The following is a 23,657-nucleotide window of genomic DNA, read 5'->3' as shown; positions in this document are numbered from 1 at the left end:
CAGGGGAGAGGGGGTAGACTAGAGGGAGAGAAGGGGTAGACTACAGGGAGAGGAACAGAGAGAAATAGAGATATATGGAAAGATAAAGAGTTGGAGAGAGGGAAATAATTAGTTACATTTTTCCGTTTATTTACTACTTTTTCTTTAATGATTTATGTCCCGCTCACAGTCTGATTCCCATGCAACCATGTGATTGGCTGGCAATATTGCTTGGATGACCTGGGGGAGTTCACTGACAGCAGATACAAATACAATGAGCAGATCAGAAACAATGGAGAGTTCTGCCCGTTCTGGACAGTGAATTTCTATCTGCTTTGTTCCTACAGTTAGCCCGTGTCTCAAATGGCAGCCTGTGCACTACTTTTGACCAGAGCCACGTAGATCATAGGCCTCTGGTCTAAAGTCATGCACTTTTAGAGGAAAAGGGTGCCATTTAAGACACATACAGTCTTACACGCTCTGAATGACTTCATACTCACCCCCTCAACCTTCTCCACATCGCCCGCACTCACACACACACACACACACACACACCCCACACCCACACCCACACCCACCCACACCCACACACACACACACACACACACACACACACACACACACACCTGCCTGGCTGGGGTTGATCACCTGGACAACGGGCGGGACAATCAACCAATGAGGTGAAGCAACAGGATGCACGGAGAGGGAGGGCCAATGACAGTAAATTAACTCAAATTCTCTTAGCCAATGGCATCATGAACAGCTCTATCGCTATAGAAACACATGATAACACGTAATATTCAGTTTTGGATTATTTTACAGACATTGTTGATATAAAACACTCATCAGAGCAGGTACAGTCAGTCGTACATGTAATGTCTATAGCACAGGCTGTAAAACAGGGCTGGGCCTGTGGCAGGGGAACATATCCTGCCTTTTACAGCAGGGTCACTCACTAAACCGCACCCCGACACAAACACACCACCCGGCCTCTCAGAGACACTGTAGCCCAGTCACACCTCAGTTGGTCAGTATCTGCTGTGTGTTGGGAGGTGAGGGAAGGTTGATTGGGTACAAATTCAGTTGTTACGTGTCCTGTATCTGTCCCATCTTGTTATTGATGATTGATAAATGATCTTGCAATAACAATATATGCCATTTCTCAGATGCTTCTACCCAAAGCAACACACTTTTTAACTTATGGGTGACCCCAGCGGGAATTGAACCCACAATCCTGGTGTTGCAAGTGCCATGCTCTACCAATGGGGCTACAGAGGACCACCATGTACTGATCCAGTTGTTATGTGTTGTCTGTCTGTCATTATTAAGCCCAGTAATAATGGTCTGATGGGCGTAAAGGAAGTATATTACGTTGAAGTGAATAAACCAGGTGGTAGTTTATTGTAAACCCAGTTGGTAGGTCAGGTGGTAGTTTATTATAAACCCAGTTGGTAGGTCAGATGGTAGTTTATTATAAACCCAGTTGGTAGGTCAGGTGGTAGTTTATTATAAACCCAGTTGGTAGGTCAGGTGGTAGTTTATTATAAACCCAGTTGGTAGGTCAGGTGGTAGGTCAGGTGGTAGTTTATTATAAACCCAGTTGGTAGGTCAGGTGGTAGTTTATTATAAACCCAGTTGGTAGGTCAGGTGGTAGTTTATTATAAACCCAGTTGGTAGGTCAGGTGGTAGGTCAGGTGGTAGATTATTATAAACCCAGTTGGTAGGTCAGGTGGTAGATTATTATAAACCCAGTTGGTAGGTCAGATGGTAGATTATTATAAACCCAGTTGGTAGGTCAGGTGGTAGTTTATTATAAACCTAGTTGGTAGGTCAGGTGGTAGGTCAGGTGGTAGATTATTATAAACCCAGTTGGTAGGTCAGGTGGTAGTTTATTATAAACCCAGCTGGTAGGTCAGGTGGTAGATTATTATAAACCCAGTTGGTAGGTCAGGTGGTAGGTCAGGTGGTAGATTATTATAAACCCAGTTGGTAGGTCAGGTGGTAGGTCAGGTGGTAGTTTATTATAAACCCAGTTGGTAGGTCAGGTGGTAGTTTATTATAAACCCAGTTGGTAGGTCAGGTGGTAGGTTATGGCTGTGCTGGGTTTAGGAGTAACTCCTGTAGTCTCTGCTCTGTTAGCAACACATGGAGTAAGATAATTCAACGTGCAACAATTTCCCCATAGAGTTTAAACTGCAAACATTTTCATTCTTCCTCTTTTCTTCATCAGCATCTTCGTCAGCATCATCTCACATTTCGTTGGCATCACAGAGTCAGTGATGAAATGTTGGTGTTTTATATATATATATATATATATATATATATATATATATATATATATATATATATATATATATATGCGGTATGTGTAGATAGGTAGGTAGGTAGTTCTGGTGTCTGGTCTCCTCTCCAGAGTCTTTTGTTTCCATAGTGTTGATAGGTTGATATCACGTTGTGACGTTGTATTGTTTTGTACAATAAACGTCCCAGCAACACTTGAAACACACAAAGCTCCTTCTCCCACCTACCTATAGCGAGTCGGCGTATCAAGCCACCATGGCAACCCTGGTGGGTGTGGCTCTTCCTGTCTTGTTGCCGGGGTAACGTCCATCCTGCTGACTTGTGGGTTAGGGCTAGGTTCAGGTAATCTGGTGTTATACCATTGGACAAAACACCAGTCTTACACTCAACTATAACTGAGTTTATTAAAGTGTTAATCTGGTTATTCTGATTTTGTCTCTGTATGACAGAAGACAAGCATTCTCTCGGTTCTTTCCTATTCTGACCAGCCCCCCTCATCTCTCTGACCCTGCTCCCCCTCCTCTCTCTGACCCTGCTGCCCCCTCCTCTCTCTGACCCTGCTCCCACCTCCTCTCTCTGACCCTGCTCCCCCTCCTCTCTCTGACCCTGATCCCCCTCCTCTCTCTGACCCTGCTCCTGCTCCCCCTCCTTTCTCTGACCCTGCTCCCACCTCCTCTCTCTGACCCTGATCCCCCCTCCTCTCTCTGACCCTGATCCCCCTCCTCTCTCTGACCCTGCTCCCCCTCCTTTCTCTGACCCTGCTCCCACCTCCTCTCTCTGACCCTGCTCCCACCTCCTCTCTCTGACCCTGCTCCCACCTCCTCTCTCTGACCCTGCTCCCACCTCCTCTCTCTGACCCTGCTCCCACCTCCTCTCTCTGACCCTGCTCCCCCTCCTCTCTCTTACCCCGCTCCCCCTCCTCTCTCTGACCCCGCTCCCCCCTCCTCTCTCTTACCCCGCTCCCCCTCCTCTCTCTGACCCTGCTCCCACCTCCTCTCTCTGACTCTGCTCCCCCTCTCCTCTCTCTGACCCTGCTCCCCCTCCTCTCTCTGACCCTGCTCCCCCTCCTCTCTCTGACTCTGCTCCCCCTCCTCTCTCTGACTCTGCTCCCCCTCCTCTCTCTGACCCTGCTCCCACCTCCTCTCTCTGACTCTGCTCCCCTCTCTGACCCTGCTCCCCCTCCTCTCTCTGACCCTGCTCCCCCTCCTCTCTCTGACTCTGCTCCCCCTCCTCTCTCTGACCCCTCCCCCTCCTCTCTCTTACCCCGCTCCCCCTCCTCTCTCTGACCCTGCTCCCACCTCCTCTCTCTGACTCTGCTCCCCCTCCTCTCTCTGACTCTGCTCCCCTCTCCTCTCTCTGATCCCCCTCCTCTCTCTGACTCTGATCCCCACTCCTCTCTCTGACTCTGCTCCCCCCTCCTCTCTCTGACTCTGCTCCCCTCTCCTCTCTCTGAGTCCACAGGACAGTTTATACCAGAGAGAGACGGGAGAATGGTCCTTTAAAATAATTGCTCTTTACTGGTCCTTTACTATCTGCTTGCTATATTCTGGTTGAACACAGAGAGGCTGTGGTGAGTGGCTATTACTGTACAGCATGGGCCTCTGCCCTCATGACAGTCTCTTCGTCTCACTCTGTGTGTGTGTGTGTGTGTGTGTAATTTTCTGCGTGTGTGTGTTTGTGTAGTGTGTGTATCAGAGCATGTCCTCCTGTATGTGTGTATACGTGTATATGTATATATGTCAGTGGAGGCTGCTGAGGGGAGGACGGCTCATAAATGTGTCTGGAATGGAGTCAATGGAATGGTATCAACCACATGGTTGCTCCGTTCCAGACATTATTATGAGCCAGCCTCCACTCAGCAGCCTCCACGGGTGTATATAAATGTCATTAGTTAGTTCCTCCTCTCCTCACACGTAGTACTCCTTGTCTTTGTTGTTCTTGTTCTTGGAGATCTTGGCGATGCCCAGCGGCTTGTCCTTGGTGCTGCCGTTAGGCTGGGTGGCAGAGTTACTGATGTAGTTGCGGCTCTCGTCCACGTGGTACGAGCCCTCGTCCCGGTTGCGGTACTTGTACATGGCGTAGAGCAGGATGAGGATGCAGAGGGCGGCGGCCGCCACGATGCCCACCACCATGCCTGTGGTGCTGCTGGACTCCCTTACCACCTCCGACGTCCCCGGGAACGGCTTGACCTCCGGGAGAGGGGGGTGGGCTGCTGGAGGGAGGAGGAGGGGAGGGAGAGGGGGAGATAGAGAGAGTATTTTATTCCATGCTGGCTGCCAGCATCTTTCTATTTAATCTGGCTGCCAGCATCTTTCTGTTTAATCTGGCTGCCAGCATCTTTCTGTTTAATCTGGTTGCCAGCATCTTTCTGTTTAATCTGGCTGCCAGCATCTTTCTGTTTAATCTGGCTGCCAGCATCTTTCTGTTTAATCTGGCTGCCAGCATCTTTCTTTTTAATCTGGCTGCCAGCATCTTTCTGTTTAATCTGGCTGCCAGCATCTTTCTATTTAATCTGGCTGCCAGCATCTTTCTGTTTAATCTGGCTGCCAGCATCTTTCTGTTTAATCCGGCTGCCAGCATCTTTCTGTTTAATCTGGCTGCCAGCATCTTTCTGTTTAATCTGGCTGCCAGCATCTTTTTGTTTAATCCGGCTGCCAGCATATTTCTGTTTAATCTGGCTACCAGCATCTTTCTGTTTAATCTGGCTGCCAGCATCTTTTTGTTTAATCTGGCTGCCAGCATCTTTCTGTTTAATCTGGCTGCCAGCATCTTTCTTTTTAATCTGGCTGCCAGCATCTTTCTGTTTAATCTGGCTGCCAGCATCTTTCTGTTTAATCTGGCTGCCAGCATCTTTCTGTTTAATCTGGCTGCCAGCATCTTTCTGTTTAGTCTGGCTGCCAGCATCTTTCTGTTTAATCTGGCATTGTTTTTGTTTAGATTTTGGCTTCCTTGATACTGTAAAGCGTCTTTCAGTTCATGAAAAGCGATATAAAAATGATATGTATGCGGCAGGTAGCCTGGTGGTTAGAGGGTTGGACTAGTAACCGGAAGGTTGCCAGATCAAATCCCCGAGCTGACAAGGTACAGATCTGTCATTCTGCCCCTGAACAAAGCAGTTAACCCACTGTTCCTAGGCTGTCATTGTAAAGAAGAATTTGTTTTTAACTGACTTGCCTAGTTAAATAAAAGGTCAAATAAAAAAGTATTATTATTATTGGGAAAATAATATAGGACAGTGCTCTATTTTCACTTGCACTGCAGAATTTAATGCAGTAAATGTGTGATCGCAGGGTAAACTTTCTGCTTCACACTAAACCTTCTAAAATAGTTTTTCAATCTAGTCTAGCCAGACTGTTAGTGTGTGAGGTTAGTAGTATAGAAGTAGTACTATAGCAGTAGTAGTATAGCAGTAGTACTATAGCAGTAGTAGTATAGCAGTAGTACTATAGTAGTACTATAGCAGTAGTAGTATAATGTACTCTATATGGTATGTATTACCAGAGCTGGGGTCACATGGGTCAATGTCCTCGTCATCACTGGGACACTCAGCTGATGCCACCAGCAGGTCGTCTGTTGACTGGAGAGAGACGTTAGATCATAAAACACACACTATTGTTTTTTAGTAATTTATTCATCCCTGGAGCCTTTCACGTTAATGATATCTACATGTCTACATGTAATCTATTTTCAGAGAGCTCCTCTCATTCTACAAACAGAACCCAATAAAACGCTCAATGTGAAGTCAAACACATTTAGATTTTCTGGATGCATGAACATGACATCCTCGCGCACACGCACACACACGCACACACACGCACACACACACACACACACACACACACACACACGTACGTCCTGGCAAACTGCCAAATTGTGAAAGGAGAGGCGGAGAGAGCGAGTGAGAAGACAGAGTTGTTAGTTACCAGCTGTGATCTAATCACAAGGGAGGAATATACTCATCCTTCTCTCCTCCCCTTCCTCCTCTTCCCTTTCTTCTCCCTCATTCCCTCTCTCCTTTCTTCTCCGACCTCTCTCCCTTCTCCTACCCTCTTTCCTTTCCTTTCCTTTCTCCCCCTCTCGCCTTTCTCCTTCCCTATCTTTTATCTCCCTCTCTCTCCTTTTTTCCTCCCCTCTCTCCCTCTCTTTCCTTTCTTCCTCCCCTCTCGGGCCTGCTCCGGCCCGAGCTTCATGAATTTGCGCCAGTGCTGGGCAATCGGAGAGTGCAGAGGAAGGCAAATATTATGTTATCAGGACTTTTTCAAACGTCTGAATTCCTAGTCTATTTCCAGTGATCAGGCTGGTACATATATAATATCAAATATAATACAGTAACTAACCAACAGTATACAGTACAGTGTAGTAACTATGAATCCTTCATGTCTCTGCCCAGATCTCCATGTCCTATCAGCAACACAAGGGAAGAAGATGCTCCTTTGACCAACCCCCCCCACACCTTCTCTGGCAGCGCCCCTCTCTCCCTCTCCCTCCTGTTGCCATGGCAACTCCAAGTTCAAGCCATTAAAATGAAGGGAAATAGAAAGGGAGTGTTTCACTGAGAGACACAAAACACTGACACTCACCACTAGACAGAGAGAGAGAGAGAGAGAACGAGAGAGAACGAGAGAGAGAGGAGAGAGAAGAGAGAGAGAGCGAGAGGAGAGAGAGAGAGAGAGAGAGAGAGAGAGAGAGAGAGAGAGAGAGAGAGAGAGAGAGAGAGAGACACACAAAACACTGACACTCACCACTAGACAGAGAGAGAGGAGAGAGAGCGAGAGAGAGGAGAGAGAGAGAGAGAGAGAGGAGAGAGAGAGAGAGAGAGAGAGAGAGAGAGACAGAGAGAGAGAGAGAGAGAGAGAGAGAGAGAAGAGAGAGAGGAGAGAGAGAGAGACAGAGAGAGAAGAGAGAGAGAGAGAGAGAGAGAGGAGAGAGAGAGAGAGAGAGAGAGAGAGAGAGAGGAGAGAGAGAGAGAGAGAGAGGGAGAGAGAGAGAGGAGAGAGAGAGAGAGAGAGAGAGAGGAGAGAGAGAGAGAGAGAGAGAGAGAGAGAGAGAGAAGAGAGAGAGAGAGAGAGAGAGAGAGAGAGAGGAGAGAGAGAGAAGAGAGAGAGAGAGAGAGAGAGAGAGAGAGAGAGAGAGAGAGAGAGAGAGAGAGAGAGAGAGAAGAGGAGATAGAGGAGAGAGAGAGAAGAGAGAGAGAGAGAGAGAGAGAGAGAGAGAGAGAGAGAGAGAGAGAGAGAGAGAGAGAGGGAGAGAGATGGAGGAATGGAGTGTTGGAGGAAGGGAGAGAAAAAGAAAGAGCTATGTTGGGAGAAAGAGCGAGATGGAGGAAAGAGAGAGTAATGGAGGGAGAGAGGGAGAAAGGACAGGATAAGGACAGTCATAAGAAAAGAAGGAAGGAGACAAAGTGGTGCAACTTAAGTTAACATCATGCTAATCATATTCATGAGCGAGACTCAAACATCGACTTTACAGCTGAGAAATGTGTGTGTGCATAAACGTGTGTGTGTGTGTGTGAGTCAGTGATGAATTAAAATGGAAGTGTGATGCATTGCAGTAGTCATAACTAACCTCTGTACTGAGACAGGAGAGAACAGCAGAACCAGATATATAGAACAGGTCTAGAACCCAACATAGAAGAGGACTAGAATCCATAAAAACCTCACAAAAGAAATGGGCGAAAAATATTTTGACGAATACGCGTCCCAAGATAACCGAAATGCAGCACGACACAAGTCTAGCACAAAAGCACTATACAAGCTAACATCAAATGAATTACTACATCAGCCAGGTACTTCTTGCAACGATGTGATAGATTTCACTTTTGCTAATTAGCAAATCAAAAATCACATCTGTAAGCAGATGTGTTTCTTTAGATCAATGTGATACCTGTTACTGTAATCTTCCATCTCTCTGCACCTTACAGGCTTGCTGCCCTATGCACATAGACATGGAACACTGGTCACTTTAATAATGGAACACTGGTCACTTTAATAATGTTTACATAATGTTTTACTCATTTCATATGTATATACTATATACTATATTCTAGTCAAGACCATCCTATTTAACTATTTTTGTACATCTTCAGATGTATTTAATATTATATCCATATTCTGTCTGTAATGTACATACATCCAATCACACAGTTTGAACACATCTACTCATTCAAGGGTTTTTCTTATTATTTTTTTTGGTACTATTTTCGACATTATAGAATAACAGTGAACATATCAAAACTATGAAATAACACATATGGAATCATGTAGTAACCAAAAAAGTGTTAAACAAACAAAAATAAATGTTATATTTGATATTCTTCAAAGTAGCCATCCTTTGCCTTGATGACAGCTTTGCACACTCTTGGCATTCTCTCAACCTGCTTCAAGAGGTAGTCTCCTGGAATGCATTTCCAACAGTCTTGAAGGAGTTCCCACATTTGCTGAGCACTTGCTGGCTGCTTTTACTTCACTCTGCAGTCCAACTCATCCCAAACCATCTCAATTGGGTTGAGGTCGGGTGATTGTGGAGGCCAGGTCATCTGATGCAGCCCTCCATCACTCTCCTTCTTGGTCAAATAGCCCTTACACAGCCTGGAGGTGTGTTTTGGGTTATTGTCCTGTTGAAAAACAAATTATAGTCCCACTAAGCGCAAACCAGATGGGATGGTGTATTGCTGCAGAATGCTGTGATAGCCATGCTGGTTAAGTGTGCCTTGAATTCAAAATAAATCACTGACAGTGTCACCAGCAAAGCACCCCCACACCTCCCTCCTCCATGCTTCACGGTGGGAACCACACATGGGGAGATCATCTGTTCACCTACTCTGCGTCTCACAAAGACACAGCGGTTGGAACCAAAAATCTCAAATTTGGACTCAGAACAAAGGACAGATTTCCACCGGTCTAACGTCCATTGCTCGTGATTCGTGGCCCAAGCAAGTCTTGTCTTCATATTGGTGTCCTTTAGTAGTGGTCTCTTTGCAGCAAGGCCTGATTCACGCAGTCTCCTCTGAACAGTTGATGTTGAGATGTGTCTGTTACTTGTACTCTGTGAAGCATTTATTTGGGCAGCAACCTGAGGTGCAGTTAACTCTAATAAACGTATCCTCTGCAGCAGAGGTAACTCTGGGTCTTCCTTTCCTGTGGCGAACCTCATGAGAGCCAGTTTCATCATAGCACTTGATGGTTTTTGCGACTGCACTGAAATTTCCAGGATTTACTGACCTTCATGTCTTAAAGTAATGATGGACTGTCATTTCTCTTTGCTTATTTGAGCTGTTCTTTCTATAATATGGACTTGGTCTTTTACCAAATAGGGCTATCTTCTGTATACCACCACCACTACCTTGTCACAACATAACTGATTGGCTCAAATGCATTAAGAAGGAAAAATATTCCACAAATTCACTTTTAACAAGACACACCTGTTAATTGAAATGCATTCCAGGTGACTACCTCATGGAGCTGGTTGACAGAATGCCAAGAGTGTGCAAAGCTGTCATCAAGGAAAAGGGTGGCTACTTTGAAGAATCTCAAAAATAAAAATGTAATTTGTTTAACACTATTTTGGTTACGACATGATTCAATGTGTTATTTTATAGTTTTTATTCTGCAATGTAGAAAATAGAAAACATATAGAAAACTCTTGAATTAGTAGGTGTGTCCAAACTTTTGACTGGTACTATATATATATATAGATATAGATAGATAGATATATATATATATATATATATATACATACTCCGGATTCCGACATTGCTCGTCCTAATATTTCTATATTTCCTAATTACATTGTTTTACTTTTTAAATGTGCATTGTTGTGTATTGTTAGATATTACTGCACTATTGGAGCTAGGAACAAAGCATTTCGCTACACTCGCAATAACATCTGCTAAATATGTGTGTGACGAATAAAATTTGATTTGATTTGATCAAACTGGTATAACTAAAGACAGCCTTTCAATACCATTAGAATCTAAGTTGATTCAACATTTTCCATCTAATCAAAAGGGAACTGTTTCCTCAGCTGACCTCTACTCATATGCCAATCAAACTACAGACCTGTCAATCAAACTTCAGCCACCCTTTTAAGTTGTCAATTAAAAGTGAGCCAATTAAAAGTCTGTTCCACACTTGCACTCCTGAACAATGCCAACCTCTTCCTATAGCCTCATCTCCTCTTTATCGCTCTGTCTCTCCGCCTCTCCGTCTCTCCTCTAAAGCCTTATCTCTCCCTCTCTTTGTCTGGCAGTGATGCATGCTGCCTTCCAGCACAGATGGATAATGAAAGGGAGAGCGAGTGAGAGACAGATAAAGAAAGGGAGAGAGAGAAAAGAAAAGGGAATGATAGAGAGATGAACTGAAGGAGGAAGATGTGATCATGCTGAAGGAGTAAAATCAGTACCTGATCAGCTGAACAATGCCAACGAGCGTCCATGCCTGCCTGACTGCCTAGCTCACACATCACATCACACACACACACGGTTTACACATACTGCTCTGCCACTGTCTTCAGAAACACACACACATCGGTTAGCAGCAGCTCTGTCAGCGTAGAGAAACGAGGAGAGAATAGGAGATGTACTAATACACTAACTACCTATCACTGCTGACAGAGAGAGAGAGAGAGAGAGAGAGAGAGAGAGAGAGAGAGAGAGAGAGAGCAAGAGGAGACAGAGCGAGAGAGGGGGGGGTCTGAGGTTGCTATAGTTGGTTCTACCCATAAAACACACGCACACACACACACACGCACACGCATACACACACACACAGAAAAACATCCAAACTAAATTGAGCAGAGTGAGACAGAGTTGACACTCTTCAACATTATTAATAATTCAGACTCATAGGAGGGAATCTCACTAAATTCAGGAAGAAACACAAAAACACACACACACACACACACACACACACACACACACACACACACACACACACACACACCCACTGCACCATATCAAGCATACATATGACCTAATTCCTATCTTGGTATACCACCGACTGCACACACACACACACACACACACACACACACACACACACACACACACACACACACACACACACACACACACACACACACACACACACACACATCAAGCATACATATGACCTAATTCCTATCTTGGTATACCACCGACTGCACACACACACACACACACACACACACACACACACACACACACACACACACACACACACACACACACACCTGAGGTGTAAAGAGCAACACTGTCGGTGAATCTCAAACCACCGCCTCGCCCCTACCAACTCGCTCTGAGGGCCCTCCGGTGTCACGTGTTGCTCAGAGTGACTTCCAGAGAGTGGAGAGGGGATCAGTAAACCCATCAACGTCGGGACACACTGGTGATTTAAATGATGCAATTCATGTTCCACTTTCAAATAATAAAATGAGCATGAAATTCTATTGCACAAATCCCACCAGATGTAAAGATTAGTAACAGTTAAACATTTTATTTGGGAGGTATTTCATCTGTTACATGTGTCAAGTCTCCAAATCCGACATAAACAAATGCATGTGACATATAATTAGGAACACCTCTCCGTTGTTTTGTAGGTAAGGGGATAGCACTTAGCTTTGATGCCTGCAGCCTTGCTGAGGGTCTAATTAGCCACTACACCCTGGATCATTTTCACTGCCCCAGCATTTGGACACTTTTGCATATGGCGGAGGTGCACGTGAAAGCGCCAATGGAGGGCCGAAGGGCGAGGGGAAGGGAGTGATTTGGGTTTCAGCCTGTGTCTCACTCAGTCACTTAAACCCTCCCTCCATCCATCCAGATCCATTATTGATGCCTGAGGCTTACAGCTCTGTATTCCATTATTTATGTCTGAGACAGCTGGCAGCCTATACCCAGAGGAGCTATACACTATGGAGCACAACAGAAAGAGAGAGAGAGGTTTCACTATCTCCATGGCAACTCGCATCATTGGATAAAAAAAATTCAGAGCATGGCAGAACATTTCATGACCCAGAATCCCTCTCCACACAGAGAGCCTGTTCATCATCATAACCTCCTGACTAGTCATAGCAGACAAGCGGTGGTCATAGCAGGTCATAACTTTCATAGCAGCTCATAGCAGGTTAACACAGCTCATTGCAGAGGATAAGTTCATTAGAGTTAGCCTCTCTCAGCCTCTCTCAAATAAATTCCTCACAGAGTTCAAGTAACAGAAACATCTCAACATCAACTGTTCAGGAGACCACTACTAAAGGGCACCAATAAGAAGAAGGGTGTTACGGTTTTCTTCCGTGGAATGAGAGTCGGACCAAAATGCAGCGTGGTAATTTAGATACGTGTTTAATAAACTAATAAACACGATAATACAAAAACAACAAACGGAACATGAAAACCTATACAGCCTATCTGGTGACAATAAACACAGAGACAGGAACAATCACCCACCAAACACTTAAAGAATATGGCTGCCTAAATATGGTTCCCAATCAGAGACAACGAGAATCACCTGCCTCTGATTGAGAACCGCCTCAGGCAACCATAGACTTTGCTAGAACACCCCACTAAGCCACAATCCCAAAACCTACGAAAAAACCCCATACAAAAACACAACACAAAATAAACCCATGTCACACCCTGGCCTGACCAAAATAAAGAAAGAAAACACAAAATACTAAGACCAGGGCGTGACAAAGGGTCTTGCTTAGGCCAAGAAACACGAGCAATGGACATTAGACCGGTGGAAATCTGTCCTTTGGTCTGACGAGTCCTAATTGGGTATGTGTCTTTGTGAGACGCAGAGTAGGTAAACAGATGATCTCCCCATGTGTGGTTCCCACCGTGAAGCATGGAGGAGGAGGTGTGATGGTGTGGGGGTGCTTTGCTGGTGACACTGTCAGTGATTTATTTAGAATTCAAGGCACACTTAACCAGCATGCCTACCACAGCATTCTGCAGCAATACACCATCCCATCCGGTTTGCGCTTAGTGGGACTATAATTTGTTTTTCAACAGGACAATAACCCAAAACACACCTCCAGGCTGTGTAAGGGCTATTTGACCAAGAAGGAGAGTGATGGAGGGCTGCATCAGATGACCTGGCCTCCACAATCACCCGACCTCAACCCAATTGAGATGGTTTGGGATGAGTTGGACTGCAGAGTGAAGTAAAAGCAGCCAGCAAGTGCTCAGCAAATGTGGGAACTCCTTCAAGACTGTTGGAAATGCATTGCAGGTGAAGCTAGTTGAGAGAATACCAAGAGTGTGCAAAGCTGTCATCAATGCAAAGAAGAATCAAAAATCCAAAATATATTTTGATATGTTTAACACCTTTTTGGTTACTACATGATTCCATATGTGTTATTTCATAGTTTTGATGTCTTCACTATTATTCTACAATGTAGAAAATATAAAAAATTAAGAAAAACCCTTGAATGAGTAGGTGTGTCCAAACTTTTGACTGGTACTTATGTAAATGAGATATTTCTGTATTTCATTTTCAATACATTTCTAAAAAGATGTTTTCACTTTGTCATTATGGGTTATTGTGTGTAGATGGGTGAGCTTGAAAAACAATTTAATTCATTTTGAATTCAGGCTGTAACGCAACAAAATGTAACACAAAAATAAGTCAAGGGGTATGAATACTTTCTGAAGGCACTGTTTCTATTTGGGTCTCCCGAGTGACGCAGCGGTCTTAGGCACTGCAGCTCAGTGCCAGAGGCGTCACACTACAGACCCTGGTTCGATTCCACAATTTTTTGATTGAGAGTCCCATAGAGCGGTGAACAATTGGCCCAGCGTTGTTAGGGTTTGACTAGGGTAGGCCACTGTAAATAAGAATTTATTCCGAACTGACTTGCCTTGTTAAATAAAGGTGAAATAATTGTTTTTTAAAATCTATATGTGTGAGGTTACGAATAGCTAAGATATCCTGTTTATGCCTTAGATAGCGTCGTAGTTCGTTTCCTACCTGCTGCGTAGTTCCTCCTCCTTGCTTCTTATTTGTGGCGGTTGTTGTGGTGATGTCGCCGGCATTGGAGGCGGGATCTAATCGGTTGCCCCCGGCGGCAGCGCTGGATTGGGGAGTGATGGAGGAGGAGGGCATGTCCCCAACCAATCGTGTGCTGCCCTCCAGGCGGATGTGGGAGTGTCCCTCGGCGGCCATGTTGAGTATCTTCAGTCCGTTGTAGTAGAGACCGGCCATCTGACCCTGGAACTGACCTGCTTCCTTTCCTCTTCCCACCGTCACCGTCGTCTGGCTGTTGAAGATGGTCAGCTGGCGGCCTGGACACACACACGCATACATAGGCGTCGTTGTGTGATGATAATACACACATTAAGCATGATGTTAATGAGTTGTAAGCATGATGTTAATGAGTTGTAAGCATGATGTTAATGAGTTGTAAGCATGATGTTAATGAGTTGTAAGCATGGTGTTAGGTTGTTGTAAGCATGGTGTTAATGAGTTGTAAGCATGATGTTAATGAGTTGTAAGCATGATGTTAATGAGTTGTAAGCATGGTGTTAGGGTGTTGTAAGCATGGTGTTAATGAGTTGTAAGCATGATGTTAATGAGTTGTAAGCATGATGTTAATGAGTTGTAAGCATGATGTTAATGAGTTGTAAGCATGGTGTTAGGTTGTTGTAAGCATGATGTTAATGAGTTGTAAGCATGATGTTAATGAGTTGTAAGCATGATGTTAATGAGTTGTAAGCATGATGTTAATGAGTTGTAAGCATGATGTTAATGAGTTGTAAGCATGATGTTAGGTTGTTGTAAGCATGGTGTTAGGGTGTTGTAAGCATGGTGTTAGGGTGTTGTAAGCATGGTTTTAGGTTGTTGTAAGCATGATGTTAATGAGTTGTAAGCATGATGTTAGGTTGTTGTAAGCATGATGTTAATGAGTTGTAAGCATGATGTTAATGAGTTGTAAGCATGATGTTAATGAGTTGTAAGCATGGTGTTAGGGTGTTGTAAGCATGGTGTTAGGGTGTTGTAAGCATGGTGTTAGGGTGTTGTAAGCATGGTGTTAGGGTGTTGTAAGCATGGATTTAGGTTGTTGTAAGCATGATGTTAATGAGTTGTAAGCATGATGTTAGGTTGTTGTAAGCATGATGTTAATGAGTTGTAAGCATGATGTTAGGTTGTTGTAAGCATGATGTTAATGAGTTGTAAGCATGATGTTAATGAGTTGTAAGCATGGTGTTAGGGTGTTGTAAGCATGGTGTTAGGGTGTTGTAAGCATGGTGTTAGGGTGTTGTAAGCATGGTGTTAGGGTGTTGTAAGCATGGTGTTAGGGGGTTGTAAGCATGGTGTTAGGTTGTTGTAAGCATGGTGTTAGGTTGTTGTAAGCATGGTGTTAGGTTGTTGTAAGCATGGTGTTAGGTTGTTGTAAGCATGGTGTTAGGTTGTTGTAAGCATGGTGTTAGGTGGTTGTAAGCATGGTGTTAGGTTGTTGTAAGCATGGCGTTAGGTTGTTGTAAGCATGGTGTTAGGTGGTTGTAAGCATGGTGTTAGGTTGTTGTAAGCATGGCGTTAGGTTGTTGTAAGCATGGTGTTAGGGTGTTGTAAGGATGGTGTTAGGTTGTTGTAAGCATGGTGTTAGGTTGTTGTAAGCATGGTGTTAGGTTGTTGTAAGCATGGTGTTAGGGTGTTGTAAGCATGGTGTTAGGGTGTTGTAAGCATGGTGTTAGGTTGTTGTAAGCATGGTGTTAGGGTGTTGTAAGCATGGTGTTAGGGTGTTGTAAGCATGGTGTTAGGTTGTTGTAAGCATGGTGTTAGGTTGTTGTAAGCATGGTGTTAGGGTGTTGTAAGCATGGTGTTAGGTTGTTGTAAGCATGGTGTTAGGGTGTTGTAAGCATGGTGTTAGGGTGTTGTAAGCATGGTGTTAGGTTGTTGTAAGAATGGTGTTAATGAGTTGTAAGCATGGTGTTAGTGTGTTGTAAGCATGGTGTTAGGTTGTTGTAAGCATGGTGTTAGGTTGTTGTAAGCATGGCGTTAGGTTGTTGTAAGCATGGTGTTAGGTTGTTGTAAGCATGGTGTTAGGGTGTTGTAAGCATGGTGTTAGGTTGTTGTAAGCATGGTGTTAGGTTGTTGTAAGCATGGTGTTAGGTTGTTGTAAGCATGGTGTTAGGGTGTTGTAAGCATGGTGTTAGGTTGTTGTAAGCATGGTGTAGGTTGTTGTAAGTATGGTGTTAGGGTGTTGTAAGCATGGTGTTAGGTTGTTGTAAGCATGGTGTTAGGTTGTTGTAAGCATGGTGTTAGGTTGTTGTAAGCATGGTGTTAGGGTGTTGTAAGCATGGTGTTAGGTTGTTGTAAGCATGGTGTTAGGTTGTTGTAAACATGGTGTTAGGTTGTTGTAAGCATGGTGTTAGGGTGTTGTAAGAATGGTGTTAGGTTGTTGTAAGCATGGTGTTAGGTTGTTGTAAGCATGGTGTTAGGTTGTTGTAAGCATGGTGTTAGGTTGTTGTAAGCATGGTGTTAGGGTGTTGTAAGCATGGTGTTAGGTTGTTGTAAGCATGGTGTTAGGTTGTTGTAAGCATGGTGTTAGGGTGTTGTAAGCATGGTGTTAGGTTGTTGTAAGCATGGTGTTAGGTTGTTGTAAGCATGGTGTTAGGTTGTTGTAAGCATGGTGTTAGGGTGTTGTAAGCATGGTGTTAGGTTGTTGTAAGCATGGTGTTAGGTTGTTGTAAGCATGGTGTTAGGTTGTTGTAAGCATGGTGTTAGGTTGTTGTAAGCATGGTGTTAGGTTGTTGTAAGCATGGTGTTAGGGTGTTGTAAGCATGGTGTTAGGTTGTTGTAAGCATGGTGTTAGGTTGTTGTAAGCATGGTGTTAGGGTGTTGTAAGCATGGTGTTAGGGTGTTGTAAGCATGGTGTTAGGGTGTTGTAAGCATGGTGTTAGGTTGTTGTAAGCATGGTGTTAGGTTGTTGTAAGCATGGTGTTAGGTTGTTGTAAGCATGGTGTTAGGTTGTTGTAAGCATGGTGTTAGGGTGTTGTAAGCATGGTGTTAGGTTGTTGTAAGCATGGTGTTAGGTTGTTGTAAGCATGGTGTTAGGTTGTTGTAAGCATGGTGTTAGGGTGTTGTAAGCATGGTGTTAGGTTGTTGTAAGCATGGTGTTAGGGTGTTGTAAGCATGGTGTTAGGGTGTTGTAAGCATGGTGTTAGGTTGTTGTAAGCATGGTGTTAGGTTGTTGTAAGCATGGTGTTAGGTTGTTGTAAGCATGGTGTTAGGTTGTTGTAAGCATGGTGTTAGGTTGTTGTAAGCATGGTGTTAGGTTGTTGTAAGCATGGTGTTAGGGTGTTGTAAGCATGGTGTTAGGTTGTTGTAAGCATGGTGTTAGGGGGTTGTAAGCATGGTGTTAGGTTGTTGTAAGCATGGTGTTAGGTTGTTGTAAGCATGGTGTTAGGGTGTTGTAAGCATGGTGTTAGGGTGTTGTAAGGATGTTAGCATGTCATAAGCGTGTTGTTAGCAGGGTATAAGCATGTTGTAAGCATGTTGTAAGTATGTTGTTAGCATGATGTAAGCATGTTGTAAGCATGTTATTAGCATGTTGTAAATATGTTGTTAGCATGTTGTTAGCATGATGAAAGCATGGTGGTAGGGTGTTGTAAGGATGTTAGCATGTCATAAGCATGTTATTAGCATGGTGTACACATGTTGTAAGCATGTTGTTAGCATGTTGTAAGTTGTTAGCATGTTGTTAGCATGTTTAAAGCATGATATGGGACATGTAGAGGAAGAGTAGGATGAAGAGAGAATAGATGGGATAGCCGAGAGACGGTTGCTGTGGAGACGCATCATGAGAGAGTCATCATGTTGACATATCGATTGATTATCCTCAAATATGGTTATTACAGCCTTAAGAAGCCCAATGAAGGAAGCATTATGAAGACATATGAAGCTCTATGAAGCACACACAGGTCATAGCTTTGTCTCTGGTCACAGTTAAAGGGAGTTCAGGCATTTAAAGGAGCTCTGCTGAGGGTTAAGAGGTCAATTTGAAACAAAACAGTGCATTGAACATCTCTCAAGTCTTACATGTAATATCTGGTTCTGAACTTTACTTTGACTATACAGATTATAATGTTCAACATTGATATATGCTTTAGTGAACACTTTAAATGTTTACAATTGGAGAAACAATATTATGAAACATCTTAAACAAGTACATTTTTATCTGTATTAGTTTCACATTTATTCAGATTAATCTTCCCATTATCCGTTTAACCTGGTATTATTACCTCTCTCTTTATCTACAGTTTACAGTAAATTACTGTATTACAGAACAGTACAGTTACACTACAGTTTACACAGTCTGACAATATTATACTCTAACAGTTACTATAGCGTTTAAACTTAGTTATGGATTTATCATTTTAGATGTTAGTTGATGGTCACAGTTTCAACTTCCTTCAGGTTGACTTTTAGCTGAAAGTTTAAAGGCATTTTAATGATGTTTTTACCTTTGTCGAGTAGCCAATCGTCAACTATTCGACCGAGCCGATAGGGGATTCTCTGTCTAGCGATGGCCAGGCGCTCGTTATCAATGTTGCCTTTAATTTAAAGATGAAAACACAGTAATTACACCTGGCACACGAGCTGGACAACAAAATAAATAGCCTTGAAGAGAAAGTCAAGGTCCTGTCCAAGGTCCTGTCCAAGGTCCTGACCAAAGTCCTGTCCAAGGTCCTGTCCAAGGTCCTGTCCAAGGTCCTGTCCAAGGTCCTGACCAAGGTCCTGACCAAGGTCCTGTCCAAGGTCCTGACCAAGGTCCTGTCGGTCCGAACATTGTTGCTGTGTCATTAACTTCCATAAGAGTTACGTTCATGAGTAGCAACCAGCAAGCAGACATCGACTTTCTGTTCTTGGACTTTGATTTAAAGAGACATTTAAACAGTTACTTAACATCTGACAGACAGGAGACAGCTCTGACTGGGTTTAGAGAGTTTGGTAAAACAAGAGAACAATAATGATAATCACTGTTAAAGGTAACAGATCAACCTTCATACACCTCTGTCTGGTGTTTAGCCTTTTAGCTAACAGATCAACCCTCATACACCTCTGTCTAGTGTTTAGCCTTTTAGCTAACAGATCAACCCTCATACACCTCTGTCTGGTGTTTAGCCTTTTAGCTAACAGATCAACCCTCATACACCTCTGTCTAGTGTTTAGCCTTTTAGCTAACAGATCAACCTTCATACACCTCTGTCTAGTGTTTAGCCTTTTAGCTAACAGATCAACCTTCATACACCTCTGTCTGGTGTTTAGCCTTTTAGCTAACAGATCAACCTTCATACACCTCTGTCTAGTGTTTAGCCTTTTAGCTAACAGATCAACCTTCATACACCTCTGTCTGGTGTTTAGCCTTTTAGCTAACAGATCAACCCTCATACACCTCTGTCTGGTGTTTAGCCTTTTAGCTAACAGATCAACCCTCATACACCTCTGTCTGGTGTTTAGCCTTTTAGCTAACAGATCAACCCCCATACACCTCTGTCTAGTGTTTAGCCTTTTAGCTAACAGATCAACCCTCATACACCTCTGTCTGGTGTTTAGCCTTTTAGCTAACAGATCAACCCTCATACACCTCTGTCTGGTGTTTAGCCTTTTAGCTAACAGATCAACCCCCATACACCTCTGTCTAGTGTTTAGCCTTTTAGCTAACAGATCAACCCTCATACACCTCTGTCTGGTGTTTAGCCTTTTAGCTAACAGATCAACCCTCATACACCTCTGTCTAGTGTTTAGCCTTTTAGCTAACAGATCAACCCTCATACACCTCTGTCTAGTGTTTAGCCTTTTAGCTAACAGATCAACCCTCATACACCTCTGTCTAGTGTTTAGCCTTTTAGCTAACAGATCAACCCTCATACACCTCTGTCTAGTGTTTAGCCTTTTAGCTAACAGATCAACCCTCATACACCTCTGTCTGGTGTTTAGCCTTTTAGCTAACAGATCAACCTTCATACACCTCTGTCTGGTGTTTAGCCTTTTAGCTAACAGATCAACCCCCATACACCTCTGTCTAGTGTTTAGCCTTTTAGCTAACAGATCAACCCTCATACACCTCTGTCTGGTGTTTAGCCTTTTAGCTAACAGATCAAACCTCATACACCTCTGTCTAGTGTTTAGCCTTTTAGCTAACAGATCAACCCTCATACACCTCTGTCTGGTGTTTAGCCTTTTAGCTAACATATCAACCCTCATACACCTCTGTCTGGTGTTTAGCCTTTTAGCTAACAGATCAACCCTCATACACCTCTGTCTGGTGTTTAGCCTTTTAGCTAACAGATCAACCCTCATACACCTCTGTCTGGTGTTTAGCCTTTTAGCTAACAGATCAACCCTCATACACCTCTGTCTGGTGTTTAGCCTTTTAGCTAACAGATCAACCCTCATACACCTCTGTCTGGTGTTTAGCCTTTTAGCTAACAGATCAACCCTCATACACCTCTGTCTAGTGTTTAGCCTTTTAGCTAACAGATCAACCCTCATACACCTCTGTCTAGTGTTTAGCCTTTTAGCTAACAGATCAACCCTCATACACCTCTGTCTGGTGTTTAGCCTTTTAGCTAACAGATCAACCCTCATACACCTCTGTCTAGTGTTTAGCCTTTTAGCTAACAGATCAACCCTCATACACCTCTGTCTGGTGTTTAGCCTTTTAGCTAACAGATCAACCCTCATACACCTCTGTCTGGTGTTTAGCCTTTTAGCTAACAGATCAACCCTCATACACCTCTGTCTAGTGTTTAGCCTTTTAGCTAACAGATCAACCCTCATACACTCTGTCTGGTGTTTAGCCTTTTAGCTAACATATCAACCCTCATACACCTCTGTCTGGTGTTTAGCCTTTTAGCTAACAGATCAACCCTCATACACCTCTGTCTGGTGTTTAACCTTTTAGCTAACAGATCAACCCTCATACACCTCTGTCTAGTGTTTAGCCTTTTAGCTAACAGATCAACCCTCATACACCTCTGTCTGGTGTTTAGCCTTTTAGCTAACAGATCAACCCTCATACACCTCTGTCTGGTGTTTAGCCTTTTAGCTAACAGATCAACCCTCATACACCTCTGTCTGGTGTTTAGCCTTTTAGCTAACAGATCAACCCTCATACACCTCTGTCTGGTGTTTAGCCTTTTAGCTAACAGATCAACCCTCATACACCTCTGTCTGGTGTTTAGCCTTTTAGCTAACAGATCAACCCTCATACACCTCTGTCTGGTGTTTAGCCTTTTAGCTAACAGATCAACCCTCATACACCTCTGTCTAGTGTTTAGCCTTTTAGCTAACAGATCAACCCTCATACACCTCTGTCTGGTGTTTAGCCTTTTAGCTAACAGATCAACCCTCATACACCTCTGTCTGGTGTTTAGCCTTTTAGCTAACAGATCAACCCTCATACACCTCTGTCTAGTGTTTAGCCTTTTAGCTAACAGATCAACCCTCATACACCTCTGTCTGGTGTTTAGCCTTTTAGCTAACATATCAACCCTCATACACCTCTGTCTGGTGTTTAGCCTTTTAGCTAACAGATCAACCCTCATACACCTCTGTCTGGTGTTTAGCCTTTTAGCTAACAGATCAACCCTCATACACCTCTGTCTGGTGTTTAGCCTTTTAGCTAACAGATCAACCCTCATACACCTCTGTCTGGTGTTTAGCCTTTTAGCTAACAGATCAACCCTCATACACCTCTGTCTGGTGTTTAGCCTTTTAGCTAACAGATCAACCCTCATACACCTCTGTCTAGTGTTTAGCCTTTTAGCTAACAGATCAACCCTCATACACCTCTGTCTAGTGTTTAACCTTTTAGCTAACAGAACAACCCTCATACACCTCTGTCTAGTGTTTAGCCTTTTAGCTAACAGATCAACCCCCATACACCTCTGTCTGGTGTTTAGCCTTTTAGCTAACAGATCAACCCCCATACACCTCTGTCTGGTGTTTAGCCTTTTAGCTAACAGATCAACCCTCATACACCTCTGTCTAGTGTTTAGCCTTTTAGCTAACAGATCAACCCTCATACACCTCTGTCTAGTGTTTAGCCTTTTAGCTAACAGATCAACCCTCATACACCCCTGTCTAGTGTTTAGAATTTTAGCTAACAGATCAACCCTCATACACCTCTGTCTGGTGTTTAGCCTTTTAGCTAACAGATCAACCCTCATACACCTCTGTCTAGTGTTTAGCCTTTTAGCTAACAGATCAACCCTCATACACCTCTGTCTGGTGTTTAGCCTTTTAGCTAACAGATCAACCCTCATACACCTCTGTCTAGTGTTTAGCCTTTTAGCTAACAGATCAACCCTCATACACCTCTGTCTAGTGTTTAGCCTTTTAGCTAACAGATCAACCCTCATACACCTCTGTCTAGTGTTTAGCCTTTTAGCTAACAGATCGCTAAATAACTCTTGAAAATATATGATTAATACTTAAGATAACAACAACAATATAAAATGTTTAAAAACCCAATGCTAAAATAAACACAATCAGTTTTTCCTCTTCGTTTCCCCCCCAGTCTAGTTAATACATTTAAATGTTTATTGTGTTGCTGTTTGGCCAAATGCCCCAACGGCTATTATTATTTTCTTTTTTAAATAAATCACAACTGCTATCTGTATTAAATGTTTACATGGTTCATTTACGTGTCACACTATTTAACATAGCAACATACATGTCCAGTCATGTCAGTACAGACTCCCTGGAGTCAAGGCAACAGCGGAAGTGTGACTACAAATGTCTTTTTTTTATGTTTAAACAGGGAAAACAACAACCTAAAATACACATTTGGTCTTCAGCAAGTCATAACACAAGTGGTAATAGTAACGTAGTATGATGTAGTATTAACATAAGCAACATCTTTACATTAATACTGATAGAAACAGTTACGATACATAGTCACTTCCTTTAATTCAGGAAGAAGCCGAAGCCCTGTCATGTGATTGGCTGTGACAAGCAGGTGTCGGCTGTGGTCGGTCCCTACCTGAGGGGTAGCGCTCTATAATTGGCAGGTCGTCCAGCTGCAGGGTTGCGTTGCCTCCGCTGCGGGTAAACCGAACTATGTGGTACTTCCCATCATTCACGGATTTAGCAGTCTCTTCAATGTTGATGTCATCTGTCCCCACGTTAAACACTACCCGAATATTTCCTTTATCCTGGGGAGAGAGAAATGGAGAGAGAAATGGAGAGACATAGAGACAGAGAGAGAAATGGAGAGACATAGAGACAGAGAGAGAAATGGAGAGACATAGAGACAGAGAGAGAAATGGAGAGACATAGAGACAGAGAGAGAAATGGAGAGACATAGAGACAGAGAGAGAAATGGAGAGACATAGAGACAGAGAGACAGAGAGAGAAATGGAGAGACATAGAGACATAGAGACAGAGAGA

General features: G+C 43.5%; 1 long non-coding RNA gene and 1 pseudogene across 1 annotated transcript; both read right to left on the bottom strand.

Moving 5' to 3' along the window:
- Positions 1 to 1,457: 1,457 nt before the first annotated feature.
- On the bottom strand, positions 1,458 to 2,319 carry LOC121840688. Its single transcript, XR_006079822.1, has 2 exons — positions 1,962 to 2,319; positions 1,458 to 1,797 (listed from the first exon to the last, which is right to left on the bottom strand). It is a non-coding gene; the product is annotated as an uncharacterized LOC121840688 (long non-coding RNA).
- A 1,729-nt stretch (positions 2,320 to 4,048) lies between these two features.
- Positions 4,049 to 23,657, bottom strand: part of LOC112223432 — an 82,244-nt pseudogene continuing 62,635 nt past the window's right edge.

This window comes from Oncorhynchus tshawytscha, linkage group LG24 (assembly GCF_018296145.1).
Source record: "Oncorhynchus tshawytscha isolate Ot180627B linkage group LG24, Otsh_v2.0, whole genome shotgun sequence".
Lineage (NCBI taxonomy): Eukaryota > Metazoa > Chordata > Actinopteri > Salmoniformes > Salmonidae > Oncorhynchus > Oncorhynchus tshawytscha.
This window is presented reverse-complemented; position numbering and strand designations above follow the sequence as displayed.